Source organism: Cydia fagiglandana, chromosome 4 (assembly GCF_963556715.1).
Source record: "Cydia fagiglandana chromosome 4, ilCydFagi1.1, whole genome shotgun sequence".
Classification (NCBI taxonomy): domain Eukaryota; kingdom Metazoa; phylum Arthropoda; class Insecta; order Lepidoptera; family Tortricidae; genus Cydia; species Cydia fagiglandana.
The window spans coordinates 16,566,645-16,586,806 of record NC_085935.1 but is presented as its reverse complement, the minus strand read 5'-3'; the positions used below and the strand labels follow the sequence as shown (position 1 = coordinate 16,586,806).

The 20,162-nt window shown below is 35.4% G+C and overlaps 2 non-coding genes across 2 annotated transcripts; both read left to right on the top strand.

Annotated features, from left to right (window-relative positions):
- Positions 1-15,355: 15,355 nt before the first annotated feature.
- Trnap-ugg (transfer RNA proline (anticodon UGG)) lies at positions 15,356-15,427 on the top strand. Its single transcript has one exon. It is a non-coding gene; the product is annotated as a tRNA-Pro (tRNA).
- Positions 15,428-17,036: 1,609 nt separating this feature from the next.
- Positions 17,037-17,108, top strand: Trnap-agg (transfer RNA proline (anticodon AGG)). The gene has a single exon. It is a non-coding gene; the product is annotated as a tRNA-Pro (tRNA).
- The last annotated feature ends 3,054 nt before the right edge of the window (positions 17,109-20,162 follow it).

Here is a 20,162-nt window from a genome sequence, read left to right as displayed (position 1 = left end):
AGAGCCGGTTCGTATTTCAACGCAGTATTAAGAAAATTATCAAAAATAATAATAAATGCGACATGAAAAAAAAAACTCTTAATACAATTGTATTAAGAGTTTTTTTTTTCATGTCGCATTTATTATTATTTTTGATAATTTTCTATAAGAAATTTGTTATAATTATAACAAATTTCTTTAACATTTTTAAGAAAATTTTAATTCTATCAGTCATTTTAAGCAATCGTTTGTAACGCTTTAATCTTAACATAATTAATCAGTCATAGGTACATATACCTACTATATAACCTAACATATAGGCGGCTTTTTATTAATAACAGTCTCTAAAATAAATAAAATATAAACCTTCTATCAAAACCAACATCAATAAATCTTCAGGAACTTCAAAAGTAATATTGCTAACTTTGAGCTTCAATATCTCTCTATTCATTAATTATAAAAATCAGACTGTTAGCAACATGGAATATGTAACATATTTTTTTCATAATTAGAAACATATCTTACAAAAAAATTCAAATGCCCCTTAATGCCACAAGACTCATGAGCCCAACAAAAACAGCGACTGCCTCCAACTTCAGCGACTGCCTCTTCAATTACCGATTTTCGGGTCTTTTTCGTTTTTTTTTGACCAGCGTTCTCCATAATGCAATATCTGAAGCAAATAATTTAATAACAAATTAAAAATATGGGTGTATAGTATTATTTTATTTTATAAAAAAAATTCAAGGTTATGAAAGAGCCGGCTTTTTCAAGGCCCATTCACCCGGCTCTTTCACTACTGGATCCAGAAAAAAAAAATAACCTTCACAATAACAACAAAATCAAACCTTTTGCAGCTTAGTTTTTATGAAGCTATAAGGCCAAATATATACACAAACTGAATCTATAATCCATTTGCCTATAATTGTTAACAAAAAAATACCAAAAAACGACTTAAATGGAGCAAAAAACTTACTTTTGAGTGCCAAAATCTTTGACTTGATGTACCGGCGTCTGTTGGTTTCGGCGAACTGTCAAATGTTTGTGGGTGACGGGAAATCAGTGTTGCCACCTAAAAATAATATTGCCAACCAAATCTGTTCTAAAACTACCGAAATAATGCAAATGGCTCTTTCAAAACCTGGCTCTTTCATGCCACTTCTCCGGGGAGAAGTGGCATGAAAGAGCCAGTTTACTTTACGGAGGAAAAAAGACTACTTACAATTAAAAAAATGTTATTATTTTGTTTGTAAATTATTCTTTATTTATTTGAGCATGTAATGTCGTACAAACAAATCTTAAACAATATATAAAAATCAACGAAATATGCATTTCAAAAAAATGTGTCATTTGGCTCTTTCAAAACAATTCAGTATTGAAAGAGCTGCTACAAGTTTTGAAAGAGCCGGTTCGTATTTCAACGCAGTATTAAGAAAATTATCAAAAATAATAATAAATGCGACATGAAAAAAAAAACTCTTAATACAATTGTATTAAGAGTTTTTTTTTTCATGTCGCATTTATTATTATTTTTGATAATTTTCTATAAGAAATTTGTTATAATTATAACAAATTTCTTTAACATTTTTAAGAAAATTTTAATTCTATCAGTCATTTTAAGCAATCGTTTGTAACGCTTTAATCTTAACATAATTAATCAGTCATAGGTACATATACCTACTATATAACCTAACATATAGGCGGCTTTTTATTAATAACAGTCTCTAAAATAAATAAAATATAAACCTTCTATCAAAACCAACATCAATAAATCTTCAGGAACTTCAAAAGTAATATTGCTAACTTTGAGCTTCAATATCTCTCTATTCATTAATTATAAAAATCAGACTGTTAGCAACATGGAATATGTAACATATTTTTTTCATAATTAGAAACATATCTTACAAAAAAATTCAAATGCCCCTTAATGCCACAAGACTCATGAGCCCAACAAAAACAGCGACTGCCTCCAACTTCAGCGACTGCCTCTTCAATTACCGATTTTCGGGTCTTTTTCGTTTTTTTTTGACCAGCGTTCTCCATAATGCAATATCTGAAGCAAATAATTTAATAACAAATTAAAAATATGGGTGTATAGTATTATTTTATTTTATAAAAAAAATTCAAGGTTATGAAAGAGCCGGCTTTTTCAAGGCCCATTCACCCGGCTCTTTCACTACTGGATCCAGAAAAAAAAAATAACCTTCACAATAACAACAAAATCAAACCTTTTGCAGCTTAGTTTTTATGAAGCTATAAGGCCAAATATATACACAAACTGAATCTATAATCCATTTGCCTATAATTGTTAACAAAAAAATACCAAAAAACGACTTAAATGGAGCAAAAAACTTACTTTTGAGTGCCAAAATCTTTGACTTGATGTACCGGCGTCTGTTGGTTTCGGCGAACTGTCAAATGTTTGTGGGTGACGGGAAATCAGTGTTGCCACCTAAAAATAATATTGCCAACCAAATCTGTTCTAAAACTACCGAAATAATGCAAATGGCTCTTTCAAAACCTGGCTCTTTCATGCCACTTCTCCCCTATTGTTAAGGTTAAAGTTTAATTTGAATTTAACAAACATACTCGCACTCGAGTATTTTGTTCACTTACAAAACCAGAGCCCATTTACAAAACATTTGAGCTTAAAAAACTCGATACCTATATTTTTATATTAACGTAAGGTTAACCGCAGTAAAGTTCATCTTAGAGTGACATTCCATTTCCAACTGCAGCTGCGATACTGTTCATTTTACTATGGAAATTGACAATGACAGCGACGCGTTTCCATAGTAAAATGAACAGTATTTATTGCAGCTGCAGTTGGAAATGGAATGTCACTCTTATACGCATCAATACGTATAAGTGTGAAATGCAAAGAAATTAAAATCAGAATGGAGCTCTTTCTAAAACAAAATGCGCCTCACCGTCGTCCGGTACCTATGACTGTGACGGAGGCGAGCTCCGCGCCGGGGCTAATACGTCCCGCACTCGCATTTAACTTATTCAATTGAAACACTTACATGGAAATGCTTTACGGACCTATTTCATTGGTGACCTATTTAATTTGATACTGTTTTACTGATATTTGCTGATAGGTATATACAGCGTGCTGCAAAATTGCATGGACACATTATGAATGATTTATTTTGCGTTTTTAATGTACCCACATTAAAAACGCGTATTTAATTTTATTCTTAAGCCGTTGTGCTGACACAAACACGCTGTGTTGTGACTGCATTAGGAAAGAGTATTAGGACACAAGGAGGTAACAAGTATTAGAAAAAGAGAACTAGAGATATAACAAGTTTGGTTCAGCAGAGCGCTGACTCGTAGTAGGCACTGCCTCGTTTGTGCTTCGGAGTGCAAAACTGTTCGTCATCGAAAAACCACGAACGCTTTTATTCAATTAAAAAGATATTCTTTTTATGGTCATTGTCGGTATGAAATTCAATAAATAACTAAGTACCTAAGTCAGGCTAGTAAGATAGCTTATTACAAGATAAATGTACCAGTATAAAAAATATTTTAATTTTAGTGTTAAACAGGTTGATACTTATCTAGGTAGCTTGAACTACATTATTATACTTTCTTACTTACCTAATCGTAAGCTTTTATTTGATACCGTAAAGGGAACTAGAAAAAATAGAACAAGTGGGGTTCAGCTGAATGCCGCCGATACGTAGTAGGCACTGCTTCGTCAGCACCCCGGAGCGAAGTGCGAAAGCATCGTCATCAAACGCGAGCTGCTGACGGCGCGCGGTGATGAATCGAGCACGTACGCGATGCTGTTTCATTCAATGAAAATGCTATTCTTTGTTCTTATATCTTACTTTATATACCTAGATTATTATGAGAACAAGAGCGTGTGCAGATCTTATTTCACTTTCTGCTGCTGACTTTAAGTACTTATCGTCATATCTTAAAGAGCTTCACCATATATTTCTGCTTATTCTGCTTAGTTACTTACATCTAACTTAAGTATACCTATATATTTAATTCTGCTTAGTTTGGTTCTTACAACTACCGTTTTATACCGGGAGTTGAATCACAGTATCTAAATACGAACAGTTGCTTTTCTTGCTCAGTTAAAGTAAATGAATAAACATTTAATGTGCGAAAAAACAATGCTAGTTCAGCGGAATTCAGCTTGAATGCAGCAGCAATCAGTCGTAGCGCGAACTGCAATTCACATTCCAAATTCCAATTAAGTATACACTTATAGCATTCCACAAATGCGGACAAAGAATATTCGGAAATTCATTATGTAAACAGTAGCTATGGCGATTTGTAAACGAAACTCGACGACTTGTTATTACGACTTGAGTATGCAGCGGACAAAGAGTACAAAGAGTAAGTAACACAAAGGCTCGACTAGATCACTTTGTCTTCTAGATGGAGCGCATAAAGTTACTCGAGCTAATTCATTGATTGTCTCATAACTGTATGACGGCCCGAATCTAACTTTAAGATAAGTCAGTTAATAGATCTAGAAACGATATGGATTAGATATATCACTGTGAAATGTGACGTTTCTTCAAACAAATACGTCATTTTTGATACTGACACATCTAATCCATATCGTTTGTCGATCTATTAATTGACGTATCTTAAAGTTCGAATCCGGCAGTGAGTCTCATAAATGTACCTACCAGAGATCGGCCGCACTGAAAAAAATCGCAAAAAACTATACAGTGACTGTAGTGAAATCTCTTGTTAAGCCAGTAAATTAAGTATGTTGAAAATTGTAAAACATAATTAATTAATTATGATACTTATTACTCCAGTCCTGCTAACCGCTAATTAATTGATTAACATAATCGAGCAATATCATGCCAATTATGAAATCATATTTTAATGTGTTAGTTTTTTACACTACTAGATATAACGATTAATTTGTTTTTCACCTCAGCAGATCGAACAAGGGTACTTTGCTTCTTAAAAACAGTGAGCAAAATGCGATTTTGCTCACTGAGTCATTTAGTCTCACTCAGTGAGCAAAATCGCATTTTGCTCACTGAGTGAGACAAAATGAGTGAGCAAAATCGCATTTTGCTCACTGAGTGAGACAAAATGTCATTCAAGTGACCTTTATAGTCAAATGTCATTTCAACTTGCGGGGTCTAATACAAGTTCGATATACTTGGGTTCTATTATCTCTGTCCCTCTAGGTATGTTCTCACTGCTTAGGGTGAAAAATTTTGTGTACTACACGAGATCAAAGTTATTTACATCTCGTGCGCTTTTGAATCCCTTACTACGCTCAAGATTCTAAATTAGATTCACTCGCTACGCTCGTGATTCTATTATAGAATCTTTCGCTTGCACGGGACTCAAAATAAGCACTCTAAGAAATATCAAACTTTGATCTCTTGTTGTACAAATAACTATTTCGTAAACATTACATAGAGAAGCTTGAGTCTATAGTTGCTTAATTTACTACTCGTGTAAATAAAAAAATTAGGGCTGTATTAGTTGTTGTTTATGGGACACAACTAGTTGAGTATTGTGACACACGGCGTATGTTTAAAAACTCCTAACTAACTAGTGGTCGAACCGTCTGCCTACACGCTTGGCAATGCAAACTCTATAAGAGACAGTCTGTGGCTCCAAAAAAACAGTAAGCCAGGTTGAATCTCGAGGCAATTATCTTTGTCTACAGCCGTAATTACTGGCGAGTCGAGTTAAAGCGAGATAAGCGGCCAAAGAGAATCTACATAAACCCGGCGCTTCGCACATAATTAGTATTGTGGGGACGTTATGACAGGGATACGTACGGCGCAATTCGGGAAATGAATTGGAGATTCACTAGATATGAAATAGTAAAGATATGTGACGTTCCGAGGCAAAAGGTACCTTATGGCGGCTGGCGCTTACGCTATTTTAACGCCGCTCCAATATTCAGCCGGGGCAACGGTACCTTTTGCAGTGGAACGTCGCATATCTTTACTATTTCATATCTAGTGACTCTCCAATTCATTTCCCGAATCGCGCCGATAGGCTTTTGTTGGAGTATCGTTCGCAACGTAACAAGGTTTCGTCCGCAATAGCAGTAACAAATACGAACGCCGTCCTCAAACAAAAAAAAAAGATAGAGTAGGACAGAGTAGACTAAACTTCCCAAATTGTATCAATGCGGCTGACAACACTAATTAGTCTTCAATAACCAGGGTTTCTAGCCAAGATAGCAAAAGTTTGCGCCGCCGTAGCGAATCACTCTTCCATATTAGAGCGACAGAAACATTGGCGTTTCGTTCGCTACAGAGAATAAACTATTGGCACTTTGGCTAGGCACCCTGGGCTACTAAGCTTTAGGTCCTATCTATCAACTAGATACATACTATACATAGTTTCATAGTGAAAAAATTATGTCTTATCCTACCCCTTTGTCTCCAAGTTATCCAAGTTGTTTGGTATTGTTTGCTGGCAAATAAAAGAGGGATAGAGGGATTATTAACTTGCCAAAATTTCCATTCGCCTTTATTGTTCAACTAAATTGACAATTCTAAGCAAAAATAAACGTAAAGTAGGTAAACGCTCGCGCAATGGTCATACACTCGCGAAAATATGTGCTTCGAAGGTATGACTGCGTGGGTGTAGCTTGGCAATAATTTGAAACTTATTGGCGTATTTGATATAGCCAAAAAGAATAGATAGTATAGAAGGGTCCTGTCATAGTAAATGTTGTAGTCACTGTAAATTTACTGCCATCTATTGACACACGACTATAACTCAAAATAAACACGTACATATAAAATTATCAAAAAAATGATCGATTTTATTATTTTTATATCATTTTGACCCATGTTCATTCACATTCTATGTGTTAAAATTGTTAAATATGAAACGGTGTCGTCAACGCCATCTAGCCGAGCATAGGCTAAAGGTGTGTGCGCCATCTATCCGAGATTGACTTTTTCTTGATTTCCGAGGCACGTTTTTTTCTTAGACTTTATTCATCTTATACGAAGCTACATATGTCTTTGATATAGCGTTACATGCCCGTATCATATTAACTGCGGTTAAAATTCGTATTACAAACAATTATTAAACAAATGTATTAAACAAGTATGCCATGGGAAGAAGTAAAGTTCACTATACAAACGACCGGCGGGTTCTATCAATTCACGTCAAAGAAAATCCTCCGACAGATTGATGTGACACGGTGACGATGCCGCGGAGCGAAATTAGGTAATTTGTAAGAAAATACCTTCATTCCTAACCGAAACAGGAAATTACTGGGGCACCGTCCCTATTATTACTGATTCGTTTACACAGACAAATGGTTTGCTTTGAAACTGAATGTCTATCCAGCTAGAGAAAAGCTGTGATTATTTAGTACCTAATGTTCTTTTATTTGAATACGATATACTTATCTTTTTTTATTTTATTTTCGTAATTGTTTACTAGCCTGAAAATAGGTTCACCTTGTTTGGGAAAGGCCTTTTATTAATTGAATTTTATCGGAATGCGAGTGTTTATGAATTAAATATACAATACTACCATATAAAATAAAGCCTAATTTTTATACCCAGTGGGATGAATTTTTCCACAATATGAGTCGAATGTTAAATATTAACATTATTTTACTACCCTTTTTTCCCTTATTTATATAGCTTATGAAATTCAAGTCTATTAATGTTTGTCATATAGGTATACTAATATGTAGGTGAGTTAGGACTCACCTACATATTAGTAGCAACAAGTTGTTGTATTTTAATTACCTACTATTGAGTAACTGCACCTAAAAGGATTCCTTTCTTTTAAGCGATTATTACGGATTGACACTATAGTCATCCTCCAGAATTCTCTGATCTCGTCACAAAAATCTTAATATACATATAAAACTTAACCTCCTTTTAAACATTAACATCTGATGGGATCCATATCTAGATTTTCTCACTGACAAGGGGTATCGATGTCGATTCGCAGGGTATATGTATGTAGGTAAGTGCCCTCGGCTCGACTCGCGACCCACTTCCAAACCGCCCGCGACTCTGGCTGTGTGCTTCCAGTAGGTACTCACTGAGTACGGACGAGTCGATCACTCAGGCTTACCGATGTAGATTGACCTAGACATATCTTATAATTATGTATTATAGCAGCTGAATTTATGAGGCTTTTTATAAAAGCATTATTTTTGTATAAGACTGTTTGTTGCCTAAATAAAAAAAAAAAGATTTGACTATTAATGAAAACGATAAGAATATTTTTCACTTATAGTTAGTCAAAATTTATTAGATACATAGTAAGACTCACAAAGACTACTTAAATTGCCTTTAATTTGATTTTTTCTTGAATAGATTAAATACCGGAAAAAGTCTGTTATTTTTTAAACTAAATTAATTAAAGGTACGAGTAAGTAGTCGATAAGTATGTATAGTTCCCATCACTTAAAAATTACAATTTACTTGTAGGTACTTAGGTACTAGTTTGCCTAAGCTTTCGACTCACTTGCGTCCGGGAAGCAGCAGGAAACAAACCCAGCTCTCAGTCCGTTTTTCTCCAACCGGAAATGAGATTTCCCGACAGATATAATGGCTTACCACAGATTATGTCGTGCGCGATTCGAATTTAGAACTCCGACCAAATTTATTGAGGATTTAGAAAGTTTAAACTTTCATTAAGTACCTATCCAAGTTTTGATTACCTTAAGAGTGTGTTAATGGGAGGCTGATAGAATTAAAAGCGTGGTGTTAACCGCTTCTGATTTTCAATAGATTATCACCGTTAATTAATTGTTGATGAACACTTAATTGGCAATTAGTTATACCTAATTAAGTTACAAACAATATTATTAAATTAAAGAACATGGCGCAATATACACTGAACGAAATTTTTGCATAAATCACTTCAAGATTTTCAGTATACCTATAATCAGTATACCTGATAGATAGCTAAAAATCTTGCGCGGTATCGTAGACTCCACTTAAATCAGACAATTGTTTAGGTTTATTAAATATACAGGTATTATTTAAATATACCCGTACAGAATTCACTAGAAATGTTATTTAATATTCAAACTTAACTATAATATAAACACGAGTCATAATATATTTCCAAGAGAACCTTCAGCGACTTTAATGAAACTACAGATTTAAGCAAACTAAGAGTTTGAAACTATATTAAATTTGATATTTATCTACTACTCATAAATTTTACACGATAATTTTAAAATTTGTTTACTTTTTATCTAAAACTGAAACTCGGATCTGTGTTATTATTCGTGAAAATCTTAAATTACAAGCTATACCTAAACCTCAATTATATTTAAAGAGTTCGTGTATAAGTAGGTACGTAACAAAATAAAAACCAGGCAAGTGCGAGTTGGACTCGCCCACTGAGGATTTGTAACTAGACGCACTAGCTGATCTAGTTAACATAAATAATGATTGACACAGCTGATCAATCGATCTATATTATTTTCATAAACTTTAAAACCTCAATTATTATATACAAATGTTAATTAAAATAAATACATGTAAGTAACTATAATATATGCATTCAGTAAATTAATTTTAAATAACAGCAAAACATTCTCACGAGAAATTCGAAACAACAAACAAAAACTTAACTGAGTCAAGTTTGTAGTGGGCCATTAATCAGAAAAACTGATTCGCTGAATCCAAAGAGAATGGAATGTGTATAGAGAATTACTGTCGGTGAATTTTGTAGTCACGAAGATTATGCTGCCATCTGTTGACGCAGTATTGAAACTAAAGATGAAAATGTATAAAAATATCAATAAAACATATATATTTACATATAGACATAAATGATTTTTATTAATTTTGGAACGCCATGTGTTTTGATCCATGTTTTTTTACATTGATGTGCATTAGAATTGTTGAATATCAAGAGAGTGGCGCCATCTGTTAGAGAGTGGCTTTGTCTTGATTTCCGAGGCAAGGGGTTTCTTTTGACTTTGCTTGTCTTATGGGATTCACATCTCTTTGCTAAAACTACTCAAGATTGGAACTCGAGTTTAAAGGAAATAAATAACAAAGTTTTTATTTTGAAGTGCGCCTAACGCGTCAAATGCGTCAAACGCGTTTCGTTAATGTCTTTTATGGTTATAAATACCCCCACGCCAAGCTGGGAAGGGGATTCTATTTTTGTCCGTCGGATTGTCACGATCTCTGGCTCGCCCGTAGACGTTAAAACAAAGGTGTTATTTTTACGGTTGAATGTTTGACATTACGTAGCTACTATGTTGCTTTTTGTCAGACTGTTCAATTGCTAGTTCAGTGTAAATACTTACGTGTGTTTTGGTGTTTTTGTGTTTTAGAGCCAGATTAGTGTCTGATTGCACGGTCAATCAACCGAAAACGCCTAACCTAGCGGTGATAAGCAGGCTTTTCCGGGAATCCAGTAGAGTGTTAGGTCCAGGTCGCGAGAGGGGCCTGGCGTCAACCTTTTTACCTACACAGGTGACGATTATACCTCTTACGTTATCTTCAAGGTCTGACAGAGGGATGTGAGGATCTCACGTGTGGATCATTAAGAGTAATCTTTACTCACTGAAATCTGTTGGTAATTGAAGAAGCGTGGTCTTGTTATATATATTTATATATTCACATTTTATATTTGGAATAGGGCGCCTTATTCGTCAGTACCCTTGGCTACGGCCTATACTGCGGAGGGAGGCAAATTACACAGACACTAGGGTTTGCAATACCTCGGTTTTGTCGGCCGAACGTTTACAGCTTAAATTAGGGTCCCTCTCACACGCTTCCCCCCCTGTAATACTAGAGGTTCGCTTCTAGTCTTACACATTAGAATAGGTGAAATTGGGGTAGAGTTAGGGTAGAGTCATTATTTGGGTGTTAGGGTTAATTATTATTTCTTTCTTTATTATTATTTATTCTTTCACATGTATTTTAGTTACATACAGTGTTAAAATCATTAGAGAGTTAATTGTTTTAAAATACAGAATAAATTAAAGTCTAGTTTTAGTAGCATATGGATGGGTTACTGAGGCTCGTATATTAAATATGATTTAAAGGTAATACATTTTTATATTTGGTGAGATAGGGGAACAAAGTTATTTGAGGACATACTAAATAATTTTGTTATAGGGAGCTAGTGACAGGCGAAGCAGTTCACTAGTGACAATTTGAGCTTTTCTATATTGGGTATCTAAGGGTTAAAAAGTCATGTTTATTAGACGATCGCTTCAGTATTCCATACATTTATAGTATATTCAGATAAGTTTCTTGGCGTTTCTTCTTGTCTGAAAATAGGTTCCGAAACGCAGATCAAAGTAAATATTACATAGTGTTTAGGAATACCTATTAAAAACAAAACAAAATAAAATAGGTATTATTTAGTTTAGAGACCCGACTTCATCCGAGGCGTGACAGTAGATAAAGTATGTTTGTACGTATTAATTTTTGCAACATTTACATATACATATTTTCTTTTAGCTAGCTAGATTAGCGAATGGATATAAAAGGAAAATATAATTACAAACAACAAGGGCTTACACTACTGTTCATGGTAACTGGTCACGGTAGGGCTCGGTAGAAGATAAATTCTAAAAAATATAATTTATTTTTTAATTTTTTTTTTCATATGATAGTGTTATAATATAGAAATACAGTAGAAATATTTACAATTACATAGGGTATTTTAGGGGTAGTATTTTAAATCCAAATCTAATCAGTCTGCACATAAAAGACGAAGGGTACTAAGGTTCACAACGTATTAATTTCACTAGACGATCACATGGCCAAATTTATTTATTTTTATTTATTTATAATTAATTCTGGATGAGTTTTATTAAAGTAGATTAGCTAATATTGGGTTAAGGTACAGATTCCATACACATTCGACTATTTTTTACATATTTTCTGACTCTATCGGAGGTAAGGCGCCCATTTTATTAAGCCACTTGACAAGAATTGGTCCAGTAAATAGCGAAGCCGTCAATTTAGTCGTGTGGTTAATATTAATCGATTATTCTACTTTCCTAATTTCCAACGGATTAAAAAATAACAATCTAGATATCTAATGATTGTAACGAACTCTGATCACAATTGAATAATGTCGTCAAGTCTAAATAAAACAAGCTGGTGTAACAAATGAAGCGAGTCCTAAGGACCCCCATTAGTTCCTGCCAACTCACTGCGACAAATGGTTTGAATAATGACGATTCCCCCTTTTAAACGGCTCCATCTGCGGTTTTGACGCCAATAAATAATGGTCTTTAGGCGCCGTAGTTCTCTCACTGCATAAATAACCCATTCACGATCAGGTACGGTAAAGTTCGTAAGTTGTGATGCCAGTATAAAATACCTACTTTTTCCATATTTGGCACATTTACTATGTAGAAATGCGAACGTGTAAAAAGCAGTTTCCATTCTCGCGCAAGCCACGAGCCGAGCCGCGAGCCGCGCCACGAGACGTGAGTGTAAACGGTGGGCTCGTGACTCGTCTCGCGGCTCGGCACGCGCTTGCCTGGCTCGCGTGGAGGAGCGGTTTTTTGGGCACGAGCCAAAGGGGCTCGCGCGGAACGCGCGCTTGTGTTTACACTCGCGTTCGGCTTGCCATTCGGTTATAAACCTTATGCCGTGCCGTTAGTGTTTAAAATATATTAGCTCGACGAGCATACGAACCACGAGACGAGCCACGGGGCGAGAGTGTAATCATTAGTTCGACGAACTTACGCGCTCGAGGCGAGCCACGAGATGCGCCGCAAGACGAGCTACGAGCCGCGAATCTAAACCGGCCATAAGAGGTGCGTAGTCGAATGGAAGGCGTGCCAGCTTCCAAACCGGAGGTCGTGGTTCGAACTCCATATTAATGACTTTTCGATTCGAAATGGCGTATTCATTAATTGTTTGATTATTTTCACTATGTGCGAAGTTACTCCTGCGAAGAAAATCAGTGTTTCCTTGAAGTTGTCAATTCGCTTTAGGAGCCACGTGCCACGTGCCACGGAGCGGAGACATCCTATCTTATGCTATTATTATCCTATCAAATCTTGTGAAATGTAGGTAGAGTTAGATCAAGAAAAGTATGCAGAGGTTTTGACAGTACACGCAGTGCCAGTGTTATTTTAACGTCGTTATTTCGTAGTGGTTTGACGAATAAAATAACACCTGCATTGCGTATGCTGTCAAAATCTCTGCAGAATTTTCTTGGTTTAACTCTTCTTATTTACAGCTTTGGGTTTGGTATGTACCTAACGTTACCCTATAATCCCTATACGAATATTGTCCAGGTTATTTTCAGCTAGTCTCACTACGTTAATTACTGGTTATGCATTAAATCTGGATTTTATAAGGGTACGGATAGGATTTGTCAGCTGACAACAGTGACATTTCTGGTAGAAGATGGCCTCTTAATGGTTGATCAAATTCATTCCCAGTGTTACAATCAGAATAAACCTCCAGGCCGTTAATAAAATAAGTAGCACCATTTCAGCATACCGGATTTTCAGCATTAACACAATTTTCTCTGGCTATTAAACAGGCACACATGACAACTATGTGGTAGAAATGTTAACTTCTGTTACTTTTCGAGTAAAATAACGGCCCCGCACGTAGCCAATAAATACCAAGCCAACACCTACCTACCTAAAGTAGACATTTCGATATGTTATTACAAAACGAGAATTTCAAATTTTGCTCCAGTTTCAATTAAATTAAGTTATTTCGAGTACTCATCGAACAAGAAAGTTTGCCTCTCATATTTGAAATATCTCAAATTATCGACGGCGAAGCTGCGTGCCACGGCGTCTTCGGTAATTGTTCTGTAAGATTGCTTTACCCTTTGAGAGAGATCCGGCCTCGAATTGTGACGTAAGTCGTGTTTGACCCTATTCAATGAGAAATAGAGCATTATCGACACGGGTCGTGTGGCGAGAATGTTAAAAATTTAATTTTGTTACTATGTATTTCAAAGTCAGTCACATTAAGGTCATAGTTTATTACGCCATTACTTTCTTGCTATTTAGAATAGACAGTTTACACTTCGCGTGTCGTGCGCGGATAGTATAGCAGATGCATTGTATTACCCCACATACGTAAAGGATGAATAATGTCTCTACTGCCATTTTGACCATTGTCATAAAAAAACATTATAAGGCAGATTAATGGATTCGTTAAGCAATAGAGCAGGTCAAGCATCAGTTAGATGTACTCCCAATACAAGATAAACTCGGAATGGTAAAACCAGTTTGAAGCTCGGTGCAGCGGGCCGCATGAATAAATCGTGTGGTACATTTATTCGGCTCGAGGCGGCCGCGGCGGACGCGGTATCTCGGGCTTTACGACTGTTCGACACGGGTCTGCTATCCCGGAAACACTCGATATGACTAACTGTGCCTATCTCACCAACTTGATAATGATAATTGACACTTACGACGGTACAATCGTGAATGTTTACTTGTTGGATCAGCAATGTCATTGTCTGGCAAACAAATGCCAACATGGTGAAACAGGGGCCTGTGAGTTTCTTGGATGTTTTTGTCATCGATGATAGTTTCCTCTTACGATAAACTCACGACATCTGAAAGCGCTGTCATCGACTGAGAACACTATTTTAATGAGGAATAAAACGTACGGTTCCTTCGGTTCGGTTGGTACACAGTCAGAATGGTAGTGTACTCGTACTCTCAGCCACTATTAGTAGAGTATATAGTAAACGCATCTTTGAAGCCCGCCGGTAAGAAGTTATTAGGTACCTATTGAATTACACGATTTTAAGTGTGCCTTCTTCGTAGTCAAAAAAAAAACCGACAAGTTTCAGTATTTAGAGAATAAGCACCCAAGTCTCGAGTTTTATGAGTCTCTCTCTACCTACCCACCGCTCTTCTATTGGGCGTACACAACATTTGTATTCTTGTCTGAATTTAAATAGTATAATACATCCATTTGAATTTCTCTTTTAAATGAAATATGTACTTCGCATACGGTATGGATTTGTGATTGACGTTTCAATAAGTAATGCAATTTCCAGGCATCACATTTAGCACTTTCTTTTTTGCAAATAAAATTTGTTTTTACTTGCTACAGATTAAATGGTAAAGCATTAGCATTAAAGTGTGTTATCTCTTGACAGTAAAATTCTACGGGCCTATTCAGAAAATTTCTTGTTATCTAATGGTTACGGATTTCTCAGAAATGTCACTATTGACAAATGATAGATCATACCCCTTACCGTTTGATTACAAGAAATAAAACTTTTAAAACTGGAAACATTATCAAAGCCGTTTTTTATGCGGATCTAATGAGTTTAGTTTCTTCACACGTGACGCCGCGAGGCCCGAGTTCGCATGACGTAATCAATGTTACGGTGATTTGTTTTGTTTATTACTTTCTAATAACCTTAGCGATTGTGAATTGGAATTTCGTCGCAGTCTCCAATCGGCTCGTTGGTCTAGGGGTATGATTCTCGCTTTGGGTGCGAGAGGTCCCGGGTTCAAATCCCGGACGAGCCCGACTTTTTACTGTTTTATTTTGTTATACTTGTTTATGTTATGATTAACTTTTTTTTAGTGGAGAAGGTATAAAGGCTCAATTTCATGATCATGATGACTCGTTTTTCGACTTCGAGAACGGTTCCGGACAACGGAACGCCTACTAAATTACTGATAAGTGAACTATTTTTATGCATAATAAAATGTATAATACATTGATAAGATAAATTTGTTTAACTGTTTGCTTTGTCAGTTGGGTACATAATAATATTTTGTTCATGAACTGCATATATTATTAGAAATATGTTGTATACCTTTATTAAATTAAAACTTTATTATGACCCAATTTAGCTACACCAAACTTACAATAAAAAGTAACCTTAAAATGAAGTTGTATACCTATATCATTTATTAGTTATATACATATGTATTTATGTAGATATGCATTTTTTTTTATTCTGAGCACCTTCAGGGAACTTAAATGTATTGAATTTTGTACATATTATGTATATTCACTTAACTTTGTTATCACTATTTTATTTTACCACTACCAAGACACTCGGATCAAACTATATATCAGGCATGTATTTAAAAACACATTATTGAATGAATCATATACATAGATGATTAAACTAATAATTTCAGCTAATTTTATTAATATTGTTAATACAAGGTTTAAAAGCAGGTACAAACAGTAACACTCTTATTACATACCTATGTATGTTAGTCTGTAAGATACTTGAGTAATGTGGGCCTTGTTGCTTGATTTAAATTTCTAAATATTAAATCTTAACTGTCCATCGGTGGTCCTTATGCCTTTTGCAATAAGGTTTACCGATGGACAACTGACAGTGTGAGCGATGGTACCTGCCTTGGCTGCCTTAATTCCATTATTTTTAAAGGAGACTCTTCTCAACGATGTCAAGTAAGCTGACAGGGCTTTGACGTTGACGCTTAAAAATAAAAGATGCGCAAAAAAGAAAAAAAATCCACGAGGCGGGTAAATGTAAATTATTCTGAATAATTAAAACGAACTTAACGTTTTTGTTTTATGGTGATATTGGTGATAAATGGGTTTTCATTAACCAGAACATTATGAATTGAAAAATAAACAGCGATGAATTGAAAAATGTTATTTTATGAAATAGGTCATAGATACTGACGATGCATGTTTTGCATTTTTGGGTATTGTTTTATATTCCACATAATATTTCGAAATAAAAAAAACTCGAATATTTACTTAGATCTACGAGTATCTACGAGTATTAGTGATTTGTTAGCGGTCGAGCTTCTAGTACACTGCAGGCAGTTCGCCGAGTTTAGACAATACGTCATAGCGGAGGGACGTACACTACAGTCGCCATCAGATATATCTGAGCGGCCAAGGTGCTCACAAATATCTGAGCATGCCTGTATTGTCAAAGCGTTAGAGTGCGTGTTATTTTTGAGCACATCGGTCGGTCATCACATATACCGATCTGATGATGACTGATGCCTGCCGTGTACAGGCAAAAGCACCTTTTTACACGCCTAAACACCTAGTTCATTATTAATTCGTGCACCTTTCACTTTCTCTTCTGCGTATACGCATGTCTCAATGTTATACTACTTTTCGGCAGGTGACTCAACCGGCTCGTTGGTCTAGGGGTATGATTTTCGCTTAGGGTGCGAGAGGTCCCGGGTTCAAATCCCGGACGAGCCCAACAACTTTTTTATTATTTACAGATTAGTTAAAGCCACGGAAATAAAAATATACGCCAATATTTCCATGAAATTTTTACGAAACAGGAAATATTGAAAATTTTAAGAAAATAGTAGAAGACCGCTTGGTCATACAAACTTAGTTCACATATTATTTTCCGGAGGTTAATGGACTACGTTGGTATGGAAAAGCATTCGTCCACTTTTCTCTAAAGAGTGCCTAAATGTTGTAATACTTAGGGGTCATCCATTAATTACATCACACTTTTAGGGGGAGGGAGGGGGTCAAGAAAATGTGACATATTGTGACATGGGGGAGGGGGGAGACACAAACTTTGTGACGTCACTTTAACTTCATCAGTAACCGAAAATTTATTTTAATTATTTTATACGCTGTACATTTAAATAACAAGTTTTTAAAACGATAATCGTTTTTATTCGTTTAATTTTCCTTCCTAAGCAGTTTTGGGTTATAAAATTGCTAATATTTATATCGTCAAATATATTTTGATAAAATATTAATAATACTTAGGTACTTACTTAATTCGATTTGGCGATTTCGTAGAAAAAATGTGACGTCACACTAGGGGGGAGGGGTTTGCCAAATGTGTCCAAGTGTGACAAGGAGGGGGGGAGGGGTCAAAAAACCTAGAAATTCGTGTGACGTAATTAATGGATGACCCCTTATAATGTTATAAATGTATTATTTATAATTAGCATTTGCTCGCGACTTCATCGATGTGGAATGATGATTCCCGTAAAAAAAAAAGATCATGCGTCCTTCTCCGAGCCGCAACCTACCTCCATTCTAAAATACATATAAATAGGTTCAGAGGTTAAAGCGTGAAGAGATAATAGACAGATAGACAGTTACTTTCAAATGTATTATACTAGTCAGCTTTGATAGAGGCATCTAATGCCTTGAACATATTATTTGTGTAGATCTACTAATCCCAATAAGGCCTAGTTTCCCCTCTGGGTTGGAAAGTCAGATGGCAGTCGCTTTCGTAAAAACTAGTGCCTACGTCAAATCATAGGATTAGTTGTCAAGCGGACCCCAGGCTCCCATGAGCCGTGGTAAAATGCCGGGATAACGCCAGGAAGAAGAAGGAATTCACCGACGTCTTCAATCTAAATGTTAATATTTTTCCTTTTTTATTGCGGGACGTACCACAATTCAATATAGGTCAAAGCGACAAAATATTCCTTAATAATATTTACCCACTTGTAATTATTCCGAGTAGCTGATCCAAAAAGATAATCCTGACAGTAAACTAAGGAGCAAGACGCCTCTCATTGAATTGCAAATTGTTTTGAGCCCTATTATCTGCCTCAATGGCTTTGTTAATAACGAGTGCCTGATTCAGAGCGGGACTCAAATCACAGTGGAGCCAATTGTAAATCGGTGTAGGACTGTAGGTACCTTAACTTCTCTCACACATGGAAAATCGTTTTTCTAGGCTTGATTTGTTTACATTAAAAATAATAATAAAATAAATATTGATGGACATCTTACACAGATCAACCTAGCACCAAACTAAGCAAAGCTTGTACTATGGGTGCTAGGCGACAATATACATACTTATATACATAGAAAACACCCATGACTCAGGAACAAATAATATTAGTGTTCATCACACAAATAAATGCCCTTACTGGGATTCGAACCCAGAACCATCGGCTTCGCAGGCAGGGTCACTACCCACTAGGCCAGACCGGTCGTCATGAGGTAAAAGACTGTTGATAGTAAATAAATTTAATTACATATATGATATAGAAAAGTAATCAATATTATGTTTATGAATTATCTGTTTGTAAAAGGTTTTCGAAAACCTCCCCGACGAAACTGATGATGATTCATATTTGCCTGCTGTTGGTGTGCACGAAATAACGTTCAATGATATTCACCAGATGTTTTTTGATTAAGTAAGGAAAATATCAGAGGGAAACTTGTTTCTGCAGCTGCACATCTGTGAAGGAATTTAATGGTGTGTATGACTGAATGTTCATAAGGATAGCTTGGGGACTATAACTTAAGCAGTGTCCTGTGAAATGAGTTTAGTGTCCAGTTTTACCCAGAAATGGGACAAATATAGAATGTTGATGCTAAAGATGATGATTAATGAAATCCGTGGGCTTAAAAAAACAACATTACCTGTTTTATCTCAAGATATCATAAGTGAATCTCTAGATTCCTCCAACTTAGTCGTAAATATCAACAATCATTATGCCTACTCGCAAACACAAGTCACTACCTATCCTATATGTAAAGAACCTTGCGATGGCAGATTAGATATAAATACAGTTGAATAAGTTCAGTCTGAGGACGAGATAAATCTAGCGTGGGTTTGGGTTTAAATTGCACAAGCTATTAAGATCCTCCCGACGGATACCGATAGGATAAGATATAGGTACAATAGGTATCATTAAACACATACCTACCTATTTAACTACTTATCTATTTTATGTACAAAAACGTGATTGTTATATTATTTAGAAGGTGGAATTTTACAATTTTCTTTCTTGACAAATACGTTTATTGAAATAGGCGTATTATTTGCAAAATTAAACGTACCAAAATACAAAAAAAAAACTGTACTACATCCACAGCAATGAACATAATTAGTGTAATGAAATTAACGGCTTGTGTGTGTTTATTACAACGTTTCATCTTGCTCATATAATATGACATGAACAGCGAATTACCTCCTTTATATCGTGGTCATAATTCCTTATTATCTGCTTAGCTTGTTTCGGTGCGTATCTCATACATCGAGCGTTATCCTTATACCAAAATATCTACCTGGATAATAGCACTTACTTTTTTACTTTACTTGGCACTTACATAATTTGAAAAATCCTATTCATCCTAAAATCCTATATCCAGAATTGGCTGAATTTTGTACATATTGACTGATTCAAATGCAAAGATTGCTTTTAAACGACTATTTTTTTTATTTTTAATCTTCATTTTTTTAATGGTTTTAACGGACTCAAAAAAAAAAGATTAACCAATTTAACTGTACGTGTGTTTTTACCTGTGTAAGAAAATACT